Source organism: Gekko japonicus, unplaced genomic scaffold (assembly GCF_001447785.1).
Source record: "Gekko japonicus isolate JY-2015 unplaced genomic scaffold, Gekko_japonicus_V1.1 scaffold4864, whole genome shotgun sequence".
NCBI lineage: Eukaryota > Metazoa > Chordata > Lepidosauria > Squamata > Gekkonidae > Gekko > Gekko japonicus.
In genome coordinates this window covers 5,866-16,624 of record NW_015172698.1, presented here as the reverse complement: position 1 = coordinate 16,624, position 10,759 = coordinate 5,866, and the positions used below count along the sequence as shown (strand labels likewise).

The following is a 10,759-nucleotide window of genomic DNA, read 5'->3' as shown; positions in this document are numbered from 1 at the left end:
TATGTTTAAAGCTTGGATTAAGTTTTAAATTGCCTTCTTGCTCTTGAATTTTTGCTTTCAGATGCTTTAATTTTTGACTGTCCCTTCTCTTTTTCCTTATTGTTTCGCGGATAAAAATCCCTCTTACAAATGCTTTTAGGGCATCCCACACCGTTATTAATTGTGTTTCGGGTCTGATGTTAAATTCAAGGAATTCTTTTATCTCATTTTTGGTGTTTTTAATCAATTGTTCATTCATTAACATAAATGTGTTCAGTCTCCATCGAGTCGTTTTGGGGGTGTCTAGTAATGTTAGCAAAATCGGATTGTGGTCCGCATATGTCAGGGGTAAAATCTCCACCTCTTTGAGATTGTGTAACAGCCCCATATTTGACCAGATCATGTCAATACGGGACCATGATCTGTGTCGGTCAGAGTAAAAGGTGTAATCTGATTTTTTAGGATTACAGACCCTCCATGTATCCACCAGGTTTATTTCATCGGCTAATTTTAAGAATGATAGAGGTAACTCGCTACCTCTTTTCGTCCTAGCTGTTTGATTTTTCCTGTCTAGTATTCTGTCGAATACGGCATTAAAATCCCCCACCACGCAGATGTCATCATATTCTTGTTTCACCAGTAAGTCTCTGAGCCGCCGAAAAAAAATTTCTCGGCCGCAACTGGGGGCATATATATTCACAATCAGCAATGTTTTATTGTCTTTAAAAAATTTTACAATCAGAGTTCTGCCATCCTGGGAATCGTAAACTAATTCTGGAGCAAAAACTGATCTAACGTATGTTACCACCCCTTTCTTTTTCTTGCTCCTATCGGATGATGCAAACATCTCTCCTAATTTTTTGTTTTCTAGATACTTTTGATGTTTCCTTTTTATATGCGTCTCTTGCATACAAACTATATGTGGGCTAATCTTAAGCAGCTGATGGAAAGTCCTTTTCCTTTTCTGGGGTCCATTGAGGCCGTTAATGTTAATTGATATTAGTTTAGTTTGCATATTCCTTTTGTTGTCCATCTTGTTTGTTTGATTTGTCATCTCTATCATGTCGTCTGGTACGAACTTGGAGAGGGATCGTATCTTTTCTCTGGGACCTTCCACTTCTCTTCTTTTTGGTTGTCGTTATTTGTTCTTCAGCTCCATCTTCCGATTCCTCCCTCTCCTCTTCCTCTTCTTCCTCTTCTTCCTCTTCCGAGTCACTACTGTCTAATGTTTGTATGTCCAGTTCCTGTCCATTCTTTTTTATGAAATTTTCCATTTTGTCAATCGAATTTATTTTATACCATCTTGAGTTAAGATTAAAAAGGACCCCCTCTGGTGTCAGCCATTTAAATCTGATCTTTTTTCGATTCAGGCCTGTTGTTAATTTGGAGTAGATTTTCCTTTTTTCTCTAATTCTCCAGGGGATATCTCTCAGTATCTTTATTTCCTTATCTTGGTAGGTAAGAGGTTTATGTGACGCTTTTTCCAAGATTAGTTCTCGTAGACGTTTTCTAGCAAACTTCACGTGGACCTCCCTGGCGAGTTTGTTTCTTTTTGCAAAAGCTGAATTCATACGATACGCTAATTCAATATCATCATTTATTCGGGTTGTCTCTTTCTCTTCCAAAAAATCCACTATGAGTTGTGTCATCTTATTCTTAATATCCTCTCCATCCTCCTCAGGTATATTTTGAAACCTTAAGAGGTAAGCTGCGTTCTCTAATTCTAATTTGGATACCGTTTCTTCCAAAGCTTTTATTTTTACGTTGTTGTCTTCGGTCACATTATTTATCGTTGTTACCGTGTTGGTCAGTGATTCAACCCTCTGTTTGTTACCTAGAGCCAATTTTCTTGTTTCCTCTAACTGACCGCTGACCTGTTGTATTAGGCAGTCAATTTTAGTTTGCATCGGCTCCAGTGCTTTTCCTACCGCTGGGTGCAGCGCAGAGTCAAGTGCTGAGCCTAGTGCCTCTGGTAAAGCTGCGGCCATTGCCCCTTCAACAGCTTGGTTTACTGCTGCTTTTACTGCCTCTTGTATCAGCGTATTCAGGTCTTTGGTGTTTATCTGTATCATTCCTGCCTGCCCTGGCTGTCCAGAGAAAGAGGGTCTTCTTGTTCCACTTGCCATTGTTAAATTGATTTTATCTCACTCACCACCCACTGCTAAATGGGTAGACCCTGTCCTAAATAGGCAATAACAAGTTGTACTCAACTGAATCACTCTACAATCACTCTACAATCACAATAGGGTTACTTGACATTAAAGTTTTGTGGCTTACACCCCTCCTATTGTTCCTCCTGCCCACCACCCCATCAGCAGCAATAAATTGTTTCCAATATTTCAGGATATTTCAAACACTTTACAGAATTGGAATAGCAAATAGAGGCAAAAAGAAAGCTTGAAAGGGCAGAAAGGAAGGCAAAGAGAACGTCTTAGTCCTGATTGAGTCACCAATAATCACCAATGGTCACAACTCCCCCTTGTGGTAGTTCCCCAGAAGATCGACAACAGCAATCGCTGAGTGTATTAGGCCAATATTGGGGGAGTGGAAATCAGCTCCTTAAGTTTATCAGGAAATCAATCTCGGCTTCAATAGTCAATAATCAGTCTGTCCTAGGATCAAAAGCCAAAGTCCAGGCTCACCATCCACCCGGCGCCCGGTTAGTTTCCGTCAAAATACCACACAGCCAAGTTCAAAGGCAAAAAAAACTATAACAGATAGTACCAGTTAATCAGCAGTCTATAATGGGTCTTCAGCCCTCTGGCTCTCCTGTGGCACCTCAAAGAACTGGCCAGATAGGTCTCCTCCTTTAACGGACGCGAATGTCTTTGTCTAGCCTGTGAGAGAGTTTGGTCTTCTCAACTCTTAGTATAATTACGGTTTCTATGTCCTTCACGTCCGTCAGCACGGTAGCCTCAACGCGAAACCGCGCCCAGCCGCTTCAGCTCCGTCCTCCGCGTCTTCGGCTCACTACCGAGTCAAAGGTAACTTTTTCTTATCAGAGGGCCTCCAAGGGAGTAATTAGAAATAGTTAGACTGAGCCAACCATAAAATTTGAAGTAGCGTCAATTTTCAGGATCTTGCACTGGCGGCTCCGACTTCGCTCCAAACGGAGCACAGCCACGGGTCTGGATAATGGAGGTTGATACAGTTCGGTCCCACGCCGCCGCCTGGAACCGCCCGACCATGTCCTCCCTCTCGTGAGTCCCTCTTCGGGGGACACACAGGAGCAGGGGGTCGACCCCCTCTAGCTCCCCAGAATCACCGTGGAACTCGGCGTTGGGCGGGAGAACTCACCGCTCAACCCCGCAGCGTCGCGCCACAAACCGGAAGTCAATGTCAGATCAGCTGCAAATCTGAGTGCGGGCAGTCCAACAAACTGGGGTGGGGAAAGAATCCGCATCAAACCAGGAATTCTGTCACTGGCTGCTCAGCCGTCGCTACGACTAACTGCGGTCTGCTGCACCATCTCAGTTCACAGGCGACCGTTTGTTTGTTGAATAACACTGCTGCTTCAGGCTGCCCAGCCACAGAAATCGTAATGCGACAGAGATGTCCCTTTGGAATATGGAGAGAGGGCAGGGTGCAAACAGACCAGGGTTCACATACAAACAGGGAATTGTTACTTATGTGTGCCTAGACTTGTTTGAATTTTGGTGCCATCCTACGCAGAGTGACACTATTCCAAGTCCAAGGAAGTGAATGGCAACCCGAGTTGCCGAATGACGGAGTGAGCTCCCATCTCTAGTTCCAGCTCCTGCCAACCTAGCAGTTCGAAAGCAAGACATTGCAAGTAGATAAATAGGTACCACTTCGGTGGGAAGGGAACAGCGTTCCGTGCGCCTCGGTGTTTAGTCATACCGGCCACATGACCACGGAAATGTCTTCGGACAGCGCTGGCTCTTCGGCTTTGAAACGGAGATGAGCACCGCAACCCTAGAGTCGGACTCGACTGGCTTTCCAGCAAGGGAACCTTTACCTTTATACTGAAGACTGCACTGTGAAGTTACCAGAGAAGTCCCTTCCAGTTTGGAGTAGTGGTTAAGAGCGCGGACTCTAATCTGGGAGAACCGGGTTCGATTCCCCACTCCTCCACATGCAGCCGCTGGCGTGACCCTGGGTCCCTCACAACTTCTCTCAGAGCTGTTCTCTCAAGGGCAGTCCTCGAAAGAGCTCTCTCAGCCCCACCTACCTCACAGGGTGTCTGTTGTGGGGAGGGGAAGGAGACTGTAAACTGCTCTGAGACGCCAAGTGAAGGGCGGGGTATAAATCCAATCTCTTCTTCTACTACCACCATAAAAGGATATTCTGTCTCTCTCGAACCAAGGATCCGTCTACCTTGAGGGGGGAAACACTTTACCCGGCAGCCTCAGTTTCTTCAGCGCAGTTGCTTGTAGCCTAGCAGAAGCCGGAAATCTCTCGATTCGTCTTTGCTCAAGTGAGCCATAGGGAGCAGAACTCTGCGTGTGCTTAAGGTACTTCTCTTCTTCTGCATTAGTGCTGCTCAATTCCCAGTGCGGAGGATTCTCCCCACCACCACCACCCTTCCACGTAAGTCACCACTTCTCGAGCTGAAGGAGGGCAGCTCTGAGCAACCGAGCACCTACACATCGACAGAAGCAGAAGTATGCTGTGACGGAAGGCGCTTATACACGCAAGTGAGAATCCCACTCACGGCTCAGTTCTCGTTTTCCCTTAGGAAAGACCCTGGCTTCAAGATGAGCAAATACCAACGGGCAGTAGAAAAAGAGGTGCAGGAGCTCATTAGCATAACTCATTAGCATAACTTCTTTGCATATGCCACACACCTCTGACATCACTGGAAGTGTGTCAGAAGGCAACACCCACCGCTCAGGCTCCACTGGAGTCTGTTTTGGATTGCTAGCTATTGGGGGGGGGGGTTGGAATGTGCAGATCTGTCCTCGCAGAGGAGGGAGAGCTTGTACTTGAATAAAACTAGGTCTTAAAGGTGCCACTGGGCTGTTTTGGATTGGTAGCTATTGGGGGGGGGGGAACGCGCAGATCTGTCCTCGCAGAGGAGGAAGAGCTTGTACCTGAATAAGACTTGGTCTTAAAGGTGCCACTGGACTGTTTTGGACTGGGGGGGAGCTCTGCAACTTACCTGGCTGCTTCTTGCTCTGACTGAGGGCTGCTGGGAGCAGGGGGTGGGGCCTGTTGTATGTGCCCGCCCCCTTACTGCCGGAGCTCCGCTCCTGTGCGCTCCTGCAGGAAATGACCCCTGCCAACGGGGGGGAAAAGACTCTTCACTGATATTTTAGAAATGCTGAATCAGTGTTACTGCCAGCAGAACTCTTCCGGAATGTTTTGGCTTCCAGACTGTTTCGGCTTCGACAGTTCGGGTTTAAGCGAGTCCTTTTCCAAAGTGTCAAGCCTTTGACACATGCCCCCATCACAGCTGCTCTGATGCTCACTCTCTCACTCGGAACTCTGTGCTCTGCCTCGAGTGTCAGGGAGAAAGGCGGCCTATAAATAAGCCCAATGAATCACACACAAAGGACCAACCTTTTCACCAGCCAGAGGAGGATCTCGGAAACCAGCATGAAGTTCGGAGTGCGGAAATTCTCCATGGAGATGAGCCGGGGATACCCCAGGGCCCTCATCATCTCGGTGAAATCTTTCGGAAACAAAGCAAACGTTTTATTTTAATTATTTTTTTTACAGACAGAGGGTCATCACCACCGCATCACCTTCATTCTCCAGGTAGACTAACACACCTGAATGCTAACGTTCACAAAAAGAAAACTGCATCTCTAAAAACAACCTTCCATTTCAATGTTCCTATCAGAGACGGATATTTCCCCAAATGTTCCTACGAAAGTGCTAGAATAATGCAGACCAGTTCCCCTGTATATTTGGAGCACTGCAAACGAGCTGCAGGCCTCCCCACTCCCTATTCATCGAGTCTTATGATCTGCTTCCCTTAAGAACATAAGAGAACATAAGAGAAGCCAGTGTTGGATTAGGCCAGTGGCCCATCAAGGCCAACACTCTGTCACACAGTGGCCAAAAATACCAGGGGCCATCAGGAAGTCCAGCAGTGGGGCCAGGACACTAGGAGCCCTCCCACTGGTGCCCCCCCCCACAAGCACCAAGAAGACAGAGCACCCCTTGCCCCAGACTGAGAGCTCCTGTCTATACCTTGTGGCTAATAGCCACTGAGGGGCCTCTGCTCCATATTAAGAACATAAGAGAAGCCAATTTGGATCAGGCCAATGGCTCATCTAGGCCAACACTCTGTCATACAGTGGCCAAAAAGACCAGGTGCCATCAGGAGGTCCAGCAGTGGGGCCAGGACATTAGAAGCCCTCCCATTGTTGACCCCCCCAAGCACCAAGAATACAGAGCATCCCTTGCCCCAGACCGAGAGCTCCTATCTATACCTTGTGCCTAATAGCCACTGATGGACCTCTGCTCCATATTAAGAACATAAGAGAAGCCAATGTTGGATCAGGCCAATGGCCCATCTAGGCCAACACTCTGTGTCACACAGTGGCCAAAAATACCAGGTGCCATCAGGAGGTCCAGCAGTGGGGCCAGGACACTAGAAGCCTTCCCACTGTTGCCCTCCCCAAGCACCAAGAAGACAGAGCATCCCTTGCCCCAGACTGAGAGCTCCTATCTATACCTTGTGGCTAATAGCCACTGATGGACCTCTGCTCCATATTAAGAACATAAGAGAAGCCAATGTTGAATCAGGCCAATGGCTCATCTAGGCCAACACTCTGTCACATAGTGGCCAAAAATACCAGGGGCCATTGGGAGGTCCAGCAGTGGGGCCAGGACAATAGAAGCCCTCCCACTGTTGCCTCCCCAAGCACCAAGAATACAGAGCATCCCTTGCCCCAGACCGAGAGCTCCTATCTATACCTTGTGTCTAATAGCCACTGATGGACCTCTGCTCCATATGTTTACCCAGTTCCCTCTTGAAGCTGTCCAAGCTTGTGGCTGCTACCACCTCCTGTGGCAGTGCATTCCATGTGTTAATCACTCTTTGAGTGAAGAAGGACTTCCTTTTCTCCATTCTACCCCAACCGCTCAGCAATTTCATGGAGTTCCCCATGATTTCTTGCATTGTGAGAAAGGGAGAAAAGTACTTCTTTCTCGACCTGCTCTATCCCATGCATCATCTTGTAAACCTCGATCATGTCACCCCTCAGCCGTCGTTTCTCCAAGCTAAAGAGCCCCAAGCCCTTTAACCTGTCTTCATAGGGAAAGTGTTTTCTACATCCACAGTGCAGCACGACAGTCAAACAAGCTTTTACCTGGTGGGCGGTAAATCAAAATTGGCGCGAGATGGACTAAAACGGATTTTACTGGCAGCAATCTAAGCACCGCTACTTCCTTAATATATATATTTTTTAATCTGCCCATGCAGAAAGAAATGCATGTAATCTATCACTCATGTTCTCCTTGATGCACTGCCACCGTTTGGGATGGATCGGGGGTGGTCCAGTGCATATGAACTCTGCTTTTCTTCCTCCCTCGATCGCGAGCCTCTTCCAAGACTCCCACAAGCCCTGGCATCTCCGAAAGATTAAACCCGCTGTACCAGCATTTGTGCAGGCCTGGCACTTGGTCAGACACTGAATGTGCTTTCAGGCACATCCAGGTGGGTAGCTGTGTTGGTCTACTGGTTTTAAAATGTATAAATGGTTCTGATAATTTATGCCAATAAAGGCTGACTTGACTTGAATATTTTTTTTAAAAGATGAGAATGCAAGATAAGAAGAGGGGACCGATGAGGGGGAGAGAGAATTCAAAGATGATGCACTGCCACCGTTTGGGATGGATCGGGGGTGGTCCAGTGCATATGAACTCTGCTCTTCTTCCTCCCTCGATCGCGAGCCTCTTCCAAGACTCCCACAAGCCCTGGCATCGCCAAAAGATTGAACGCAGTGTACCAGCATTTGTGCAAGCCTGGCACTTGGTCAGACATTGAATGTGCTTTCAGGCACATTTAGGTGGGGTCGCTGTGTTGGTCTGAAGCAGCAGGACGAAGTTCGAGTCCAGTGGCAACTTTAAGACCAACAAAAGTTGGTCTTAAAGTTCAAGGTATGAGCTTTCATGTGCACACCAGGCGAGTCCGACTCTTCGCGACCCCATGGACCAGGTCACGCCAGGCCCTCCTGTCTTCTGTTGTCCTCTGAAGTTCACTCAATTTCATGTTCGTTGCATCGATGACACTGTCCAACCATCTCATCCTTTGCCGTCCCCGTCTTTGACCTTCAGTCTTTCCCAGCATCAGGGTCTTCTTCTCCAGGAAGTGCTCCCTTCTCATTTGGTGGCCAAAGTATTTGAGCTTCAGTTTCATTATCTGGCCTTCCAGGGAACAGTCAGGGTTGATTTCTTTTAGGATTGACGGATTTGATCTTCTTGCAGTCCAAGGGACTCTTCAAGAGTCTTCTCCAGCACCATAGTTCAAAAGAATCTATTCTTCGGCGCTCAGCCTTCCTTATAGTCCAACTCTTATATGTATGGACTGGTAAATTCCACTTCATTGTGTCTGAGGAAGAGTGTGTGCACACAAAAGCTCATACCTTGAATAAAACTTTGTTGGTCTTAAAGGCGCCACCGGACTCAAATTTCGATTCGGGCACATGTGATACACGCAACTTTGGATCGGGTCTGCATTACTCACAGGTGCACAGTCAAAATGGTATCATTTCATACCACATTATTCTGGTTTACAATGCAATCTCACACCTCTTGCTTCTCCTCCCTCTCACACATGTGGGCTGCTCCCACAGACAGAAATAAGCAATGTACTCTGTGAGGCCCTAGAAACACCCTCCTTCTGCAGCTGTAGCTTGTCACAGCATTACTAATTCCATACCCGCCTCATGGAAAATGAACCCAATGCCACCCTGCTGCTTCTGCAGTCCATCAACCAGAAGAATGGTGTTTATCGTTTGGCATTCGGGGAAATACGCCACCGAATTTGTCACTCACAAAGCTTTAGGCTCATACATCTGAGCAGAATAAACAAAGCCGGGCTGTGCACTGATGCCAATTACGGCAAGATTAGTAAATAGCTCTGATTTGCATCGTGAGACACGGTCCTCGCTATCGTTCATAGCAAACCATCAACATAAATGGCTTTTAAAGGGGTTTATTAAACCACGGAGGGACACGCTCCAAGGCACATGCAATTTTAATTTTGACAGCGGGAAAGGAAAAAACGAGAAGGGGCAGTAAGAGGGAAGGGCAGCATCAGTCAAATTCTCTCTCACATGCTTCATCACTCCCTTCCTCCAAGGGAGTACTTGATTCTCCCATCCTTCATTCTGTCTTTGCAGTTTCAGACAGTAGCTGTGTTGGTCTGCGGCAAAACGGTTAGGCTGCGGTCACACACACTAAACAATCCACGTCCAATGCACCTTTCCAACTGGATTTTGCCAGTTCACACAGTAAAATCCAGTTGGAAAGTACACAGAAAGTGGACTGGAAGCGGATTGTTTAGTGTGCGTGACCACAGCCTTACACTTGAGTCCACTAGGCACCTTAGAAACCAACAAGAGTTTCACAACAGCCCTTTGAGGTAGGTTAGGCTAAAAGGCAACAGGGTCCAGGCCGCAGAGACCTGGATTCAAGCCCAACCCCCACCCTCCCCCACAAGTCACAAAAGCTCATTAGGTGACCAGTCACCTTCTCTCACCTCAGCCTACCTCACAGGACTGTTGTGAGGATTTTACAAAGAAGGCCGGGAGAACCTCACTTGCCATCCTAAGGAAGGAGAAGGTAAAAGCTTGATAAATATAGGTGAGCTAGTAGGTTGCAGTTGCCAACTCTAGGTTCAGAAATACCTGGGGATTTGAGGGTGGGGTCTGGGAAAATGGGATTTAGGGTGGGAAAGGACGTCGGCAGGGCACGCCCGCAGTCCGCTTTCCAAAGCAGCCATTTCCCCCAGGAGAAGTGGAATACATATTTTTAATAAACATGTGATGCGTGTAGTTTAAAGATCAGCTGTCATTCCGGGACCTCTCCAGCTCTCGCCCAAAGGCTGTTATTAGACGAACCAAAATACAGTCATGATGTAATTCCTCAGTGTAACATCGCATAGTCAGTTATATTGTTTACCAAACACATTCGTAACAGGGCTTTTTTCTGGAGGGATGCACCGGAACAGAGTTCCGGAACATCTTTGACAAAATTCCTTTTTAAAATGTTTTAAAGTTCATGAGTTTTCAGTATACAGATTGAGAACTTCATTCCCCTCCTGAGAGTTCTGGCGCCTCTTAAAAAAAACAAAACACCAGCCGCGAACATATCCATATCATGGATAAATGTTTTAAATAAATAAAGGTCTCGTGCCAAAGTTCAGTTCTAATTATTTCCTTATCAGTTTCTTCTCGTGTATATTTAGTCCAATCATAACAACTATCAGGGTTTCCAATGGGCCAGCTAAAGATGCCCATTTCCGTGCGCGGACTCTAATCCGGGAGAACCGAGTTGGCAAGATGGAGCGTGTCCAGAAGAGGGCAACCGGGATGGCGAGAGGGTTGGAATCCAAGACTTATGAGGAAAGGCTGAAAGAGTTGGGTCTGTTTAGCCTGGGAAAGAGAAGGCTTAGAGGGGACACGATTGCAGTCTTCAAGTATTTGAAGGGCTGTCATGTAGAAGATGGAGCAGATCTATTCTCTCTTGCTCCGGATTGCAAGACTAGAGCTAATGGGTGGAAATGACAAGGGAGTCATTACCGGCTAAATATCAGGAGAAACTTCCTAACTGTAAGAGTGGTTGAGCAGTGGAACAGTTTGCC

General features: G+C 47.0%; 1 long non-coding RNA gene across 1 annotated transcript in view; it reads right to left on the bottom strand.

Annotated features, from left to right (window-relative positions):
* The window catches only part of LOC107119325, a 20,980-nt gene that overhangs the window by 7,332 nt on the left and 2,889 nt on the right, over nt 1–10,759 (bottom strand). Inside the window, exon 2 of the long non-coding RNA XR_001482794.1 lies at nt 5,503–5,614. This is a non-coding gene — a long non-coding RNA (uncharacterized LOC107119325). The remainder of the gene's footprint in view (nt 1–5,502; nt 5,615–10,759) is intronic.